General features: G+C 49.1%; 1 protein-coding gene and 1 long non-coding RNA gene across 7 annotated transcripts in view; one reads left to right on the top strand and one right to left on the bottom strand.

The window, feature by feature from the left end:
* Positions 1–2,343, bottom strand: part of LOC118349984 (uncharacterized) — a 68,096-nt gene extending 65,753 nt beyond the window's left edge. For all 4 annotated transcript variants that reach the window (XR_007410205.1, XR_004814976.2, XR_004814974.2 and 1 more), the window contains exon 1: positions 2,238–2,343. This is a non-coding gene — a long non-coding RNA (uncharacterized LOC118349984). The remainder of the gene's footprint in view (positions 1–2,237) is intronic.
* Positions 1–16,334, top strand: part of CPLX2 (complexin 2) — an 84,347-nt gene that overhangs the window by 48,186 nt on the left and 19,827 nt on the right. The gene's annotated exons all lie outside the window — the stretch shown is intronic.

Genomic DNA, 16,334 nt, shown 5'->3' with positions numbered 1-16,334 from the left:
GGTGTTATAAGCAGCAGGACACAGCAATAAACGGGGCAGATGAGGTTCCTCTCCTCGTGGCAATTTTATTCTAGTCAGAGAGACAAGCAATATACACATAAACAAATGTATTTAAACAAATAAAATAAAATAAAATAATTTCAGACAGTGGCAAGGGTTATAAAGGCCATTAAACAGAGTAAGGAGATAGGAGGTGACATCCTCATTTAAATAGAATTAGATAAAAGAGGCATAGTCTCTTTGAGGAGGGGACATTCAAGCCTCAAAGTGAACACCAAGAAGGAGCCAGCCAAGTGGGGATGTAGGGCAAAGGTGTTCTAGATGGAAGTAACAGCAAGTGCAAAGGTCCTGAGGCAGGAAGAAGGTTGGCAGCTTCCTTGTGGCTGGTTGGAGCAAGGAAGGGGAGAAAGGTGGGCAGAGGGAAAAGAGGGCTCAGCTCATGTGGAGACTTGGAGATCCAGGAAATGACTTTGGATTTCATTCTAAGTGTGGTGATTTTATTCTAAGCTAATAGAAGGTTTTGAAGAGAGGTGTGACATGATCTACTTTGCATTTTTTCAGGATTCCTCTGCATACTGCAGGGAGACTGTGTTGGTGTGTGTTTTAACGACAACCAGTATTGCTGTGCAACTCTAATGACATACACATTTCAACAGCTAGTCAGTTTGCTTGTTTGGGTAGTGCTGACCCATCCATGTAACCAGCCACCTCCTATTGGGGGTTAGTGGCTCAAAATGATGCTTAGTCATCTAACAGGCCATTCGCCCTTGAAAGAGAAGAGAAGGATAGGACTTATTCTATAGGAACGCATGATGGTGAGTTTCAAAGCACTGGATCTCTCAGTCCGTATCTTCCTAGGGCTGTTCCCACAAAGACCTAGAATCTTCCTCAGGCCAAGAAACATCTATGCCTCGCCCCATACACACAACCTCATGCATGCAGCCAAACTCCATGCTAGATACTGAAAGTGCCAAGACAAATAAGACTTGACCTTGAGGGCTCCTAGCCTGCTGGGGATGATAATCATAACACAAGCAGAAGCTCTGCCCTAGCATGGGAGTGGGCACGCTCTGGATGAGGACAACGCCCCAGCAGGGGAAGCCCCACGCAGAGGTGAGGGAAACTCCTGGAGGAGATGTGCTCTGACCTGAGTCCTGGTTGGGGTCCAATAGGAGAAGCAGGTTTTAGCACTGCATTCAGCTGGGTTCCTATCCTGGTGTTACTACCTGCCACCAGGAACTGCTTGAGCTGCACAAGTTTAAGCAATTCCCTCCAGACTCTAGCTCCTCCCAGGGGCTCCCTGCTGGCAGGGCTCTGGCCATCAGGTGACCTGAGATGTGTAAAGCATCAAATACAGTGTCCTGCGCCTCACAGGTGCTTAGTAAACATTAGTCCTCTCCTGCAACATTAATGGAATTGTCCCTTGGGGGGGAAACAAACATATGACAGAGCATGTTCATGTATTTTAACTTTGGGTGCTGTCTGACTGGGGTGCTCCTTGGGGAATGTAGAGTCCACGCAGCAGGCTACAACCACTGCATCAGGATATGTCAGTGGTAAGATCCCTCATGGAGGGTCCTGTGCCGATGCTGATTAAGATACTCAAGTTTGCGAATGACTTTTTTTAAAGCAGATTAGAGTGGATCCAAAGATTTCCATATAATAACATCACATTCAGAATGACCTAACATTGGCCAGACTGGAGCCCAAGGGGCAAGAGGAAGGCAAGATTTCTCTCATGCTACTATCACTTGGGAAGGCTTGAGAAAGGGTTACATTTAGGCTGGGCCTGCCTGGAGGAAAGGTGGCTTTGGAGGGAAGGAAAGAGTGAGTCTGGCAGGAGGATGAGTGGGCGGCAGACAGAGGCAGGAAAGCCACAGCAGGCACAGGGAGCATCTGGAGGTTCTTTTTGCCTGGAACTTTCTGGATCTTAGCAGACTGGCCAGACCAGCCATTGGAAAGGTAGGCTTGGCCATGCTATAAAGGACCTTGTCTACCCAGGTAAGGAGTTTAGGCTCTAGCCAACATGCCAGCATTCCCCAAAGTGCATTCTTCAGCACACCCCTTCCCTTGAGACTCTGCATTGAAAGGTTCCGTGATCTTATATGTGCTAGAAACACCACACATTGTGTCACCTCCCCAAGAATCATCATCCACAATAGCTCAACCAAAGGCCCCAAAAATTCCTGAAGGGAAAAATCCGTTTGACTTCATTTAGCCCAGCAATCCCCACTCACCTGACCAAGGGGCCCCTATTCACAGAGCCCCTGTTAATAGCTACACAATCCACTTTGAAAAATGCCAGCAGAGAAGAGGGTGAGTTGCTGACTGTTTTGAGCAGGGTCAGCGCTGTGTGGTCAAAGCTGAGCTCACAAAGGATCTATGAGTCAGCCCCATACAAGGCAGGTGAATGGAGATGCGACCCAGGGAGCCAGGTAGAGGAGAGGAGACGCAATGAGGAGGCTGGGCCAGAGTGCAGGGACCTTGGGGGTGATGGGGGTAAGGCCTGAGGAACCCACAGGCAGCGGGGAGGGAGGCAAGAAATGGCTCGGGGCAAGTAGTCTGAACTTGGACCTGCACATCCATGCTGACCAGGGCTTTCAACTTGAGGAACCAGGGAGACAGCAGAGCCCCAACTGTGACAGCTCTGGCGGGAGATGAATGAGTCGGGTTCGGGGCATCTTGGACAAAAGAAGCCTATGAGCAAGTGGCTAAACCACTCCAGAGCCAGGAGCCTGTTTTCTTGTCTCCCTGAAGCTACCCTCAAGTTAGGGAGCTTGAAAGAGGTCCTATATCCTCTCTTGCCTGACTGAGTGCTGAATCAATCTCTGTGGTTTGAGTTGAGGAGCCCCTCAAGGAAACACTCCAACACCATTCACTCCTTCAGTAAACATTTGTCAGGTCCACACTGGGCAAGCCCACACTTGGTCCTGCACCAAGAGATGACTTTGCCCTCTCTGACAAGCAGCTGTGCCAAGTTGCTGGGCAAGCAAATAAGGGCCAACATGAAGCCCCCACCAAGTCCCGATGAGGGAGTTGCCCAGAGGAAGAGACCTGTGTACTGGTTGGGAATGATTGTAAGAGGGAGGAAGAGCATCCTAGGCAGAAGCCACAGCAATTCAAAGATGCAGAGGAGGGCTCGGAGAAGAGGACCATGTGGCTAGGATGAGATCTCATCACCAGAAGTCACTTCATGGACTGCACCTCAGCTTTCTCACCTGTGAAATGGGTATGATAATCCCTCTGCAGCCTCCTCTGCAAGTTCCACAGAGGAAGAGCTATGGACAACCCCATTCCACTTGCCAGACCCTGCCAGGCCCAGTGCCAGCCATGAGGACCACAGAGACAAGCAAGCATGGAGACCAATCTGGGTTCTTTCATGCCAGACATAGGAAATTTATTTTTCGCCCTCTAGTGCTTGGAAGGTGGTTATTGCTGGAATCAAAGCCAGAGCTGTCCTCAGCTCCCAGGGGCCGAGTTCCAGATGTGCACGTCTGGCAGCCGTTCTTTGGTCCTGGCGAGAGTCTGAGGATCCGTGGGCCGCTCAAGAAGAGGCAGATGTATTTTGACAAGCCTGCCACAGCTTCTGCAGCATCCTGAGTCAAAATAAGCCCTTCTCTTGGGCAGCCCCTGGGATGGGCTATTTCTGCACCACGTTCCTTTTTTCCACATGGGGGGCTGAGCAGCAATGATTCCAGCTAAAAACAGAAGCTGCCTCAGCTGGAGCCCACGACATTCCCCTCAACGACAGAGGCATCAGCATGCAGCCTATCGCAAACTCAGAAAGCCTTTCTTGTGGACTCAAACTCAGATAATTTCCCCTGAGGGTGTAGATAGTCCAACCCAAGGAACACTCTGATAACCCTCCCATCCCAGAGGATTACAAATCATAAAAATAAGTCCTTATGTGGGTACAAAAGTTTGCCAATGACAAAAGTATTTCCTAATCCATAGGGGAGCAATGGGCTCCTGCTAATGGGCTGCTGTTGCTCCCATTTTACAGATGAGCAAACTGAGGCTCAGGGAAGTGATCTGACCCTGGAGGGAATGAAGGAGAGAATATTTGAGTCCAAGGCTGTTGGACTCTCTAGGTAAGAAAGAGCCTGCAAAAGAGGAGCTGAGGTGAATGTGTCTGTGAGCAGAATTTCTAAATTTGAGCAGATGAGAATCAAAGGGCAGGAAGGCTCACTGCCTGAGTCCCTACTCCCTGTGCCAGACACCACACAGTCACTTTGACACTTTGATGTAGCATCTCATTCTAATCTTCCAAACAGCCCTGGCAAGAGGACTCGTCATCCCCATTTTCTAGATGAGGAAACTGAGAATCAGAGAGTCGAAGGCCTTGCTTCCTTGGTGCTGGTGGAGCTGAGGCCAGGAAGAAGTTCGGGAGGGGAAGTGAGGCTGGCCCCAGAGACAGCAGGTGGCCAGGCCACATGTCTGCCTGCCGGTGTTTTCCAGAGCACGGAAGCCTCAGCACCTCAGGGGCTGGCTGGAGGTTGTCAGGCAGGTTCCGCTTTCAACAGCAAGTCAGACACAGACGAATCCTTTTACGGCTGCAGGGGCACCCACAAGGAAGTCTCCGGCTGGTGCCAGGGAATCCCTACCACCTCTCTAATATTAGCCCCCTCCCTCTCAATGACCAGAGAGCTAGCCTCGGACTTAGAGCTGGTGCCAGGCCCACAGAGCACAGAGCTGAACATCAGCACATGCTTCCTTTTCATTGAGTTTATGTGCATTGTCACCCTCCGTTCTAGCAAGTGACACTGGTTTTCCAGTGCGAAGTGGCAAGATGAAGTTTCCTTTTTAAGTAAACGCAATGAAGGGTTTTATTTTTGCAAGTGAGTGAAATTAGAGGGCAATGTTAAGTAAATAGCAGAGGTGGTGTGTAGACGTGGCAAAAACCGCGGAGGAGCTACTTCAGCATGCGAGAGGCGGGCGCAAGCCGGCTCCTCCTTTCGAGGCCAGGCCCGGGACCAGCCCCACACTGGCACCACCACAGTTCACGATGAGACCCTTGAGAAACCTGGCGCTGACGCCCCTCCTCCCATGTGCAGCCGAACGGGCTGTGCCCGACTGCCAGCATGGGCACCACAGGTTTGCTGACAAGTGTCTCTCCATTGCCCCCTGAAATATGTTAGGGAAAAGGGAAATTGTCCCTTGGAGGTAAAATCATGAGCACAGAAACTTGCCAAAAGAGGCAAGAGTGAAAATTGAGCAACTGCTTCCCCCAGCCCCTTTTCTCACTGAGATCCAGGTTCAAACCTTGAGAAGATCAGAATGATAAGGTGGAAGTTCTGGAACCACGAGGCCAGAACTCAGAGCCAGCTGCCTTGCATGTGCTTGATGACCCTGAGCAAATGGCTTGCCCTGCCCTACCCAGTCTCCTCCTCTGCAGAATGGGATCAGCGGGGAGCCCTCTCCCTCGGGTTGTGGAGAGGATGACCCAAGTTCATGCAGATGAAGAATGACAGCAGCCTTGGCCCGTAGCCTACACCACATACACAGTACCTGTTACTCTTCCTCGGGCCCTGGCTAGGCAATTGCCACGTGTTATGTCAAGGCTGGCCTCAGTATTGCAGTGGGCTTGGGAGGTGCAATGCCTTGCCACAGGTCACACAGCCAGGAAGTGCTAAGGCCAGGGTAGGAGCCCAGAGTCTCCAGCTTCATGCCTGGTGCCCTTTCTCCAACACCCCTGAGATCTGCCCCCCTCCCCCACTCTCTCATTCTGAGGGTCCCCTTCTCTCCAGACTGCTTGGCCCTCCTTTGACGTGCACGAAGGAGACTCTCTTCCTTTCAGCAGGGCACAGCCAGGCCTCCACCTGCTGGGTCAACCTTTTAGCTCCCCTTCAGCCTCCCGCTGTTCTCGCTGCCTTCCAACCCAGCCTGACAGTCCCACATTCAAGTCACTGGGAAAATAAGTTCTCTTTTGATTGCATGAGGCAGACCCCAACTTTTGAAGCAAAAGAGGCCACAGAACCTCTCTGAGCCTTAGTTTGGATGTAACTACAATGGGGTCATTATAGTATATTTGCATACAATTGAAACAAAGATTCGGTAAGGTAATGGGTGTAAAGCCCTCAGGGCTGTGCCTGGCAGGTGGTAAGTGCTCCTAATTAGTATTATGCCTTGTTTCATTGTTGTTAGTATCATTACTACTATCAAGGGATGATGGTCAGACACCCTGCCCCAGTCTTCAAAGAACTTACTGCCTAGTAGGGAAAACCATCTGTCAGTATTTCCACAAAGATAAGGAAGCATCCAAGATCACAGGTACCCTACAAACAGCAGAGCACAAGCGAATTCTGCAGTGTCAGAATGATACAACACTGCAGTCAAACAGGTGTACAATGATCCAGGGCCGCAGCGGGAATGAAAAAGCTGCACACTTCATTTATTCAGCAAACATTTACCAGGTGCCCACCACGACCCAGGCACTGTGCCAGGCTGCGATGCTGCAACAATGGGCAAACAGACATCATCTTTGCCCCTGTGGGACTCCCCCCACCCCAGCCAAAGAGATAAACCTAGAACAAACCATTATGGAAGTTCAGTTGAGCTAAGAAGAAAAGTACCTTGTGCCATAAAAATGTCTACCAGGAAACAGAGCTTAGTCTGAGGGTGTAGCCAGGGAAGGCTTCTGAGGAAAGGGGAGATTAAAGGGGATGACAGGAAAAGTAGGGAGGGCAGTTGGACATGACCTGGAGAGGAGATATTACAAGAGGGTTTTTTTTGGCGGGGGGGGGGGGGGGGGGGGGGGGCGGCGGGGGCTGGTGAGCGAGGGGGAAAACCAGCCTCTTGCCATACAGCAATCTAGAGTCAAAATGTCTGGGGTCTAATCCTAGGTCTGCCTAGCTGGGACACCTTAATCAATAAAAGTCTCTCTGAAGCTAAGTCCCCTCATCTGCCTAATGGACACCCTATCAACTACCTTGTTGGATTAAATGTAATAACATACATGAAGTAGTTAGCATAGTGCCAGTCAACCCTATTTTACATGCAGGTAAATGCTTTTTTCTATCGAAAAAGCAATCAAAATACTTAAAGGGAAAAAAACAGGATTGTATGAGTTAGTGTGACTAAAAAATTCAAGGGTGGATTCTGGATTTCAGGAAGAGCTTGATCCAGGAATCAGACTGCATCCTTAGGGCTCAGTCTCTATCTGTTCTGGCTTGCTCAGTTTCTCTCTGGCTTGGCTTCCCCCTACAGTCTCCTTTCACACTGTGACCTTGCAGCTCCAGGTTCATACTTTCTTAGTTCAGTAACTCCAATAGAAGAAGAATTTTTCTAACATTTCCAGAACAATTTCCATGACTAAGTCTTATTGGACCAGCTCAAGTCACACGTCCATACCTTAATCCTAGGCCTGGGTTATGCACCAGTTCCTAGAGCTTGAACGAAAGAGGATTGGAGGACCCCATCCAAACCACATGACCAGAGAATAAGGGAAGGGTGGATCACCAGAGGAATATTAAGCTGCCATACAGAAGAGAGGCCACAGGGCAAGCTAAGACAATCTATGTCCACCATAGCAAGCACACAGAGACACAGGGTGACCATGGTGCAGTAGTCAGTGGCACACTGAGAGTGCTGAATGATCACTTAGGGTCTCCTCACCCTACACCCAGCCGTGGAGTGAGTCCTGTCTCCCATTCTGACCTCCTGGTCCCAAAAGAGCAGAGAGGCAAGTGTCCCTCCAGGGCCAGACAGGATGCAAATCCTCAATGGCACCTTCTAGCTATGTGACCTTGACAAGATCCCTGTCCTCTCTCTGCCTCTTTCCTCAACTGTGGAAAGGGTATCATATTAGTTCCTCACCTCATAAGGTTGCTGGGCAGCTTAAATAATATATAGAGAGCACACAGCACAAAGTAGCTTGGTGAAGTGTGCTCCTGTTATTATTATTCCACAGGCTCTGGACATTAGGGGTCACGTTGGTTCACCCCTCCCCATAGGTAAAGCCCCTTTCCATTTCTTCCAGAAGATCTACCAAAACCCAGAGAAAGGTCACATTTGACTTCTCCCATCCACTTGGTGAAATGAAATGTAAATATGAAAGTCCGGTTGAGCAGGAAATCTAAGTAAGTGGATCCTGCAACGTGAGGGAGCCTGCAGCCAGCCCTGAGTTGGAGGGAGCCCTTAGGAGGAGGCACCAGAGACCCCTGGACAACCCGGGCCACGTCCTCCCAGTGACCAGCCTCCCCCAGGTTACAGGCCCTGTGCAGGTCTGCTCTGGAAGCTGGCTGCTTCCCATGCCCTTACCAAGGAGTCCAGCAGCGTCCCTTCACTGTCACCTGCCTAAGCCTGCAGGCATCCAAGTGTATGGACCCTGACCTCCACCCAAAACATCTAGAAGCAAAACTGATCAGGGAAGGAAAAGAAGAAAAGGAGAAGGAGAGAAGGGAGAAAAGAGGAAACATTTTCACTAGGCACTCACATGTGTTCCACACTCGGCCCGGCACCTGTGTGCAAGCCCTCATCTAATCTCCATCACAGATATGAGCTACTATCCCCCCTGCACTTCTGGTGAGGAAACTGAGGCTCAGAGAGGTGAAGTCGCCTACCTAAGGTCACTCGGCTAGTGAACAAAGGCGCCTGCCCGCCCAGGCCATCAGATGCATGTTGCCGCCATGCTCCGCACTGAGCCAAGCGGGGAATCTCACAGCCCTGCAGCCTGAGTCCAAAGAGAAAGCAGGTTTCCAAGGAGAAGGAGGAGAGGTGTTGGGAACATGCAGTTATTTACAGGGTGCCGTGTGGGCTGCTGCGGGAGGAGGGAGACACGTCCTGAGGTGAGCAGGGAGTGGGAGAGGCTGGGTCCTCAGTTTCCTCATCTACAGAGCCGAGATGATAACAGCAGCCGCCCATGGAGATGGGAGCCCAGGAAAGGAGATAGCGCATGCGCAGGAACTCTAGCACCTGAAGCACAACAGGTTCTCGGGCTGGAAGGGATGGCTGTGGTCTCCCTCAGGTGGATCAGAGCAGGACTCCTGGGGTGGTGGGTCCCAGTTTCCTTAGAATTGAGGGGGAAAACTGCTTGGATCTTTAACAGAGACTCTTAGTTCTCCCAAAATGGCAATTTGTTAAAGAAATAGTTGGGGGGCCTGGGTGGCTCAGTTGGTTAAGTGTCCAACTCTTGATCTCAGCTCAGGTCATGATCTGAGGGTGGTGAGTTCAGGCCCCATGTTGGGTTTCAGTGTGGAACCTACTTAGAAGAAAAAGAAAGATAGAGATAGATAGAGATAGAGATAGAGATAGAGATAGAGATAGAGATAGAGATGATAGAGAGAAGAAAGAAAGAAAAAAGAATGAAAGAAAGAAAGAAAGAAAGAAAGAAAGAAAGAAAGAAAGAAGAAAGAAAAGAAAGAAAGAAAGAAAGAAAGAAAGAAAGAAAGAAAGAAAGAAAGAAAGAAAAGGGGCACCTGGTGGCTCAGTGGTTGAGCATCTGTCTTTGGCTTGGCCCAGGGCATGATCCTGGAGTCCCAGGATCGAGTCCCACGTTGGCTCCCTGCATGGAGTCTGCTTCTCCCTCTGCCTGTGTCTCTGCCTCTCTCTGTGTCTCTCATGAATAAATAAAATCTGAAGAAGAAGAAGAAGAAGAAGAAGAAGAAGAAGAAGAAGAGGAGGAGGAGGAGGAGGAGGAGGAGGAGGAGGAGGAGGAGGAGGAGGAGGGAAGGAAGGAAGGAAGAAAGGGAGAAAAGAAACTGGGCAAATGAGGTCAGAGGAAGAAGACTTGGAACTGGAGACAGGAGAATCCAGAGACTCACTGCAGGTTGGCCAGATGGATGGCCCGCATTCCAGTTTGATAACATCCAGGCCCCTCCCCTGGTCTGACAAGGACCCACAGGACCTGGACAGCCCACTTCTCTGTCCTGGGGTACTACCACTACCACTGTTCTCCTCCTTCCCCACACTCCCCTATCCTGGGCTCCATTCTGTCCCAGGAATGAGCCAAGTTCTCACCCAGCTTGGGGAAGTATCCTTCAGGACAAACTTTCTGCCCCAGATCTTCACACAGGCCTCTTACATTCCTTCAGATCAAGCTGAAATGTCATCTCCAGGAGGCTTTCCAGGACACCCTGCCACATCACATCACCCAGTTTTATTTCTTTAGAGCTCTCATCACTCTCTGAATTATCTTTCTATTGATTTGCTCATTGCCTGTCCACTCCTACCAGAAACACTGTGTGAGGCAGGGACCTCCTCTGTCTCATTCACTCTGTATTCCAGCACCAGATATGCTCAGCCCAGAGCAGGTGCTCCAGGAACAGTGTTAAATGAGTTAATAGATGCTGATCTTTCCAAGCATGGATGTGATGGTTAATCTGGCTGTGATTTCCTGCAAGCCTCCCATGTGCCAGGGCCTATGTATGCTCTAGCTAAGCCCTGCAATGTGCCTGCAATGGAAGTACAATATCCTTTTTGCAAATGAAGAAATGTAGGCTCAGAGAGGGATGTTGGCTTGCCCAATGTCACACAGTGAAAACCCAGCCAAGTCAATGCAGAAGCCCCTTGCATCCCATGCCATGGGAAAGGTGCTTTGAAGAGCACTGTGCCACAGGAGGTGTGAAAACTCCTTGGGAAGAACTTACTGGACTCCCAGACTGCTCCATGCCGATGCCTGTGGTGGACATGGCCAGGGCACACCCACACCTGTCTTAATTCTCTCCCTGAGCACAAGCAGCTCCATGCTTCCCAGCCCCTTACAGTCAGCTGGCCCAAGGCACTAGATCTGGCCAGTGAATGGGGAGCAGAAGTATGAATATTAGTGAGAATCTTGTCAGGAAACACGGGACATTCCATGACGGCCATTTGAGAGCTTCACTAAGGGTGAGCAGAACACGCAGATTTCACAAGGGATAGCACAGTTCCCAAGAGCCAGCATTAGTGCAGAGCCATTGCCACCTCTAAGCGTGAATGACAAGGAGGGAGTGGCTACCAAGCCTGCAGAGGGACATGTGTAGGAAGGACCACTGCCAGGAGCAATGGCCTTCAGCCGAGGGACACTCTGATCTTGTTGTCCTCGTGCCTCCAAACACTGCCAAGGCCTCCCTTTGATAGAAGCCAACCAGAGGACAAAGGGAACCTACTGATGGATCCATACCCATATGCCTTCTGGGTTCACATACGATAGGGGGAGTGAATTTGGAGGAGGAACCAGAAGCAAGCCTGCAAGATCACTTCCCACCTGGGGCCTCGGGGAACTCTGTGACACTCCAGCTCTCTCTTCCTACCACAGTGATCCTAGAATCTACATGTTGAGGTGGTGCATCCCAAGATAGCACAGAGTCTCCTTCCTCCAACCACAGCCCAGCAGAGTCTGACCATAACAGTGAGAAACAAAACAAAATAACAGGCTAAGGAGAGGCCATTGCAAAGAGAAAGGAATCTTTTGGGAAATGTTTAAAACTGATGGCTTAGAATCAGGAAGCCTACCTGTAACAGGGGGGCTTTGAAATGATGCAGTCCAAAGACACCCTGAAAGTCACCTTGAGATGGACTGTAGGGCCCAGGATCAGAGGTCTTGCAAATCCATCAAATGGAAAGCAGGTCAGATAAAGGACCAGTGAGATGCTTGATGATCGCAGCTCTGGGAGAGAGCTCCGAGATGAAAAAAAGATATCCGGAACAACTGAGAGCCTCAGCCTCAGCCATGACTGAGGAGGACCTCAGGGCAATTGCTGCTCCCAAACTGTCTTTTGGAAGTAGGGGCGCCAAAGGCACTGCTCCGGCAGGCAAATGTTCCAACTCCAATTGACAAACAAGATGCAGACAAATTGCCAGGAACGGATGGCACCCACCCAAGAACGCTGATGCCACTCAAGGGTGAAATTGCAGAGCTGTTGGCAAAAAAAAATACATGCATTTTTGAGGGGCTGTGGAGACATGAACTGGGATCTGTGCATATGAAATCTGAGCTTTGGCAAAGCTTTGGGTGTGGACTCACAGTGTGAGATCCTTCTCTCCCCTAAATCAGCACAACCATGGGATCATACGATACAAGGGAGGAGGCTGCTTTAAGACAGAGATCCAGGACTGGGATTATCAGCTCCTTCTTGGAAAGTGAGAATATTAAAGGAAGAATCCAAAGTCAGATCCTGCTTGAACAGAAGTTTTCTGCAAGAAGGGACACAGCTCCAAAGTTACAGATTCCAGCAGGCTTCTCCTGGATGGAAGAGACAGAAACCTCATTCAAAAGAACTTAAGTAGAAAGGCAACATTTATTGATCACATAAAGGAAAAGTACAGAAGATGAGGCTTAAAGGCACATCAGAAACTGGGCACTCACACACTGTCACCAGAAATGTGTCTCCTATCCTCCCCTTGGCGCTGCTTTTCTCTGTTGGCATCACCCTCCAGCAGGCTGTCCCTGGGTGGTGGCAAAACAGCACAGCTGCTCAAGCCCACAGTCCGCCAGCTCTGCAAATCCTATAGAAATAGAAAGCATCTTTCCTATAAAATCTCAGGGCTGGCTCTCATTGGCTTACCATGTGTCACTCGCCATCCTTGAGTCAATCTCCATGGCCACAGCTAATAATGTTTTAATTGGCTGCTAGAGGGTCTAATGCTCACCCATGGGAGCAGGGTGTGGAGTTAACTCCACCCAGACCATAAAGTGAAGAATAGGGGAGGACAGGGACTCCAAAGAGATACAAAATAGGCCAAAAACATATGTCACACAGCAAATGCCACCAAAGACATTCCTCATCACTGGCCACAGTGATGAAGCCAAAGCACAGAAGGAAATCATAGGGTTATATGTATGTATGGACTAAGAATGAAAAAAAAAAAAAGTTGTGTGGGGACAAGTACAAGATTTAAACAAGGATGGCAGAATTACTACTAGCCCAAAAGGGGACTAAGTCTGCCCCTGAGATGGGGAGCCAGGACAAGCCATTTCAACCCCAAGCACATGCGGCAATGCTATGCACAGATTTCACCTTGAGGAAGGTTCATTGAACAGTTACAAGTGAGAAGGCTTTGGGTCTGATGTTGATGTTGATGATTCAGGGATAAGTAAAACATGATTCTTGCCCTCAAATAGCTTACAATCCAGTGGGAGGAGACAACCAAGGGTGTGTAAATTAATTAAACCAAGGAATAAAATGAACATCAGAGGTGTTGAGTGTTCTGTAGCAGTGAGCGCTATGTAGGAGAGCAGTGGTGGTAAACAGGCTGCAAAGGAGGCAGAAGGCAGATCAAGGAAAGCCCTCATGGGTCTGGACGTGATGTCGTTAGGCAATAGTGAGTCATCGAAAGCTTTTGAGCATGGGAGCAACACAGGCAGGATGAAGCTTCATCGTCTTAATGGAGCCAGATAAAGCCCAGAAGAGAGTCACAGGGATGATCAAAGGGCTGGCAACAGGCCTGTGGAGGAGATAGATGAGTGAGGACTGGAAGATGAAGGCCAGTGGAAGTCTTGATCAAAGTAAGGCAGAGGAGCACACAGCTTCCTGATGCTGGACCAAGGCAGGGATGGAGCCATACCATGAAGTCAAAGAGAAATGTGGCTTTTGTTCAACTCTCATCAGGAAAGGTGAGTGTTGTATGCATTAAAAAAAAAATGTCATTTATATAACTATACCCCAAGAGGGGGTGTAGGCTGAAAATGGGGAATAAATGACTATCAAAGAGGTTCTGATAGAGTCCAGAGTTACCAGTAGAGTCATAAAGAGAGGCTGAGGGGCACAGGGATGTCTGGGGATGTTCTTTATTCATTCATTAAATGGTCACTTCCTGAGGGCCTACTTTGAGCCTGGCCCTCCTCTAGGCTCCAGGCCCAGAGACAGGAAGCAGGCATCCCCACGTTGTATTATTTCATAGCCCTATCACTTTCTGAAATGACCTGGACCCCATGTCGTTTCCTCATTTAGCATCTGCTTCCCCTAATAGACGAGAGATGGAACTTTGAATATATATTTTCACTGTTGCTTCCCCAGCACCTAGAGGAGTCTCTGGCATGTAATAGATGCTCACTACATATCTGCTAAGTGAATGCATCCCCATCTTCTTTTTTTTTTTTTTAATTTTTATTTATTTAGGATAGTCACACACAGAGAGAGAGAGAGAGAGAGAGAGAGGCAGAGACACAGGCAGAGGGAGAAGCAGGCTCCATGCACCGGGAGCCCGACGTGGGATTCGATCCTGGGTCTTCAGGATCGCGCCCTGGGCCAAAGGCAGGTGCTAAACCGCTGAGCCACCCAGGGATCCCCATCCCTCATCTTCTAAGAGTTCAAAATCTTGGGAGAAAGTCAGACAAGGAAACCAACCTTAAGTGCCAAGTTTAGTTTCATTGGTGCTACAATGTAAAGGTCCACATGGGAGCATACAGGAGACCTCTGTTTCAATCCTATTTCCCAGGAGGGATTTCTTTGTGCTTTAGCTGAGCCACGATGGTCCAAGGAGAGGCTTACCAAATGAACAGAACAGACAAGGCCATTTCTCCAGGAGCAAACAGCATGGGCAAAAATGCTCATAGACACCAGGCGACAGCATGTCCAGGAGCAACATGGAACACAGGTGGCTGGAGACAGAGGTCAGGGTCTGATCATGGAAGGCCTTAAAAGCCAATTTGAAGGATTTAAACTTTCTCTTGAAAGCAATGGGAAGATGAGAAAACATCAAAGTATTTTTGTATCAAAACTAGTCAAGAGGGCAGCCCGGGTGGCTCAGCGGTTTAGTGCCTCCTTCAACCCAGGGCGTGATCCTGGAGACCCAGGATCGAGTCCTATGTCAGGCTCCCTGCATGGGGTCTGCCTCATTCTCTCTCTCTCTCTCTCTCTCTCTCTCGTTCTGTCTCGAATGAATGAATGAATGAATGAATGAATAAATAAACAAATAAATAATAGAAAGAAAGATAAAGATAAAAAAAAACTAGTCAAGATCCTTTTGGTTGCATGTAAAGAAAACAAAAACAAAATAGCTTTAACAAGAACAAGGGGGAAGAGGTAGTTATTGGCTCATAAAAACAACAAGACTTAGGAGAGCTGCAGGCACAGCTTGATCCAAGGTGTAAATGATGTCAGCAGGCTAAGGGTCCCCCACTCTACTTTTCTTGACTCTGCTGTCTCTAAGCTGGTCCCCATTCTGAGGCTTCATGTGGTAGCTCCTGAGAACCTCAGTTCACATCACAGTGGACCTCAAAGGAGAGTCCATTTCCCTCAGCTCAGGCAAAGTCCCAGAACTGAGTCACTTTGGCCCTGAGTGATCTGATTTTGGGTCTGGTGCCTATTGCTGAACTGATCTGGGGGATCAGGGAGACCCTTTGTGCTGATTGGCTCAGTCCAGGTCATGTGATGCACCCCGGGGTTCAAACGGAAATACATGTTTGCTCCTCCAAAGCTGATGCCACATGAGGGAGGAGTGGCAAAATAAGCTGTGACCACCATGTGTTTTAAGCATGGGAATGAATGATACAATCAGATCCATGTTTTAGAAAGCTATGATTCTCCTATAGATCTGGAAGCCAACTAGAAAGTCAACCTAAAGGTAGGAGCAGAGGCAGGAGCAGTGGTTACACGGCTGGTGCTAAGAGCTAGGCTGTGCCAAACTGAGCAGAGGTGGGCAAAGGGCTACCACAGAAGGAGATTTCTTATATAAATCCTTTGGGCATAATTTAGGGCTGAGCTACAGCCCCAACACTCTTGATTACCTTCAGATCTAGAATAGTCAGTCGCATTAAGAACCACTGTGTGGCAAGGTGTCCTAGCAGAGTCATCCAAACTGTGGGACCAGTTGTCTCGAAGCTGCAGACCCAGGCTCAGCTTCCAGAAACCCATTTAATCTCCCTCTGGAAACGTGGCCAGCTGCACAGTCACACCAAGCTCAAATGCTGATGCCACTACTTCTTGGCTGTGTTATCCTGAACAAGGTGCTTAACCTCTCTGAGTCTGGATATCCCTATATGAATATGAAGTGGAGGTGATGACATTTAAAGTAATGGAAGTGCCAGTGTGGGGATTAAATCAGATAAAGATTATGAATCACCTACTGCAGTGACAGGCTTGGGGGATGAAAATTTCTTCATTCCCCTTTCTGCTTTTCCCTGTCTTCCTCTGCCTGAGACCTCTCCAACCCTTTGTTTGTTTGCCAAGTAAAAGGTGGTTTGGTTTTATTTTGTTTTCTTCCCAGAAAGAAACAACTGGAGGCTGAGTGGCACAGAGCAGCCATTTTTAGATTTGTGGGTGGAAGATTCCTCATTCTTAGGCCTGATGTCTAAGCCCCCTCTGGACTTCCTCCAGGTGGTTCCCATTTGGGAACACAATATCCTGGTCCCTTGTGTGCGGTGCAGGAGGGGAAGAAGGGGCAGAGATGTAGAAGAAACATCTCTGCTATTTTCC

Source organism: Canis lupus, chromosome 4 (genome assembly GCF_003254725.2).
Source record: "Canis lupus dingo isolate Sandy chromosome 4, ASM325472v2, whole genome shotgun sequence".
In the NCBI taxonomy this organism is placed as follows: domain Eukaryota; kingdom Metazoa; phylum Chordata; class Mammalia; order Carnivora; family Canidae; genus Canis; species Canis lupus.
The sequence above is the reverse complement of the archived record's forward strand: the minus strand, read 5'-3'. Positions and strand labels throughout refer to the sequence as shown.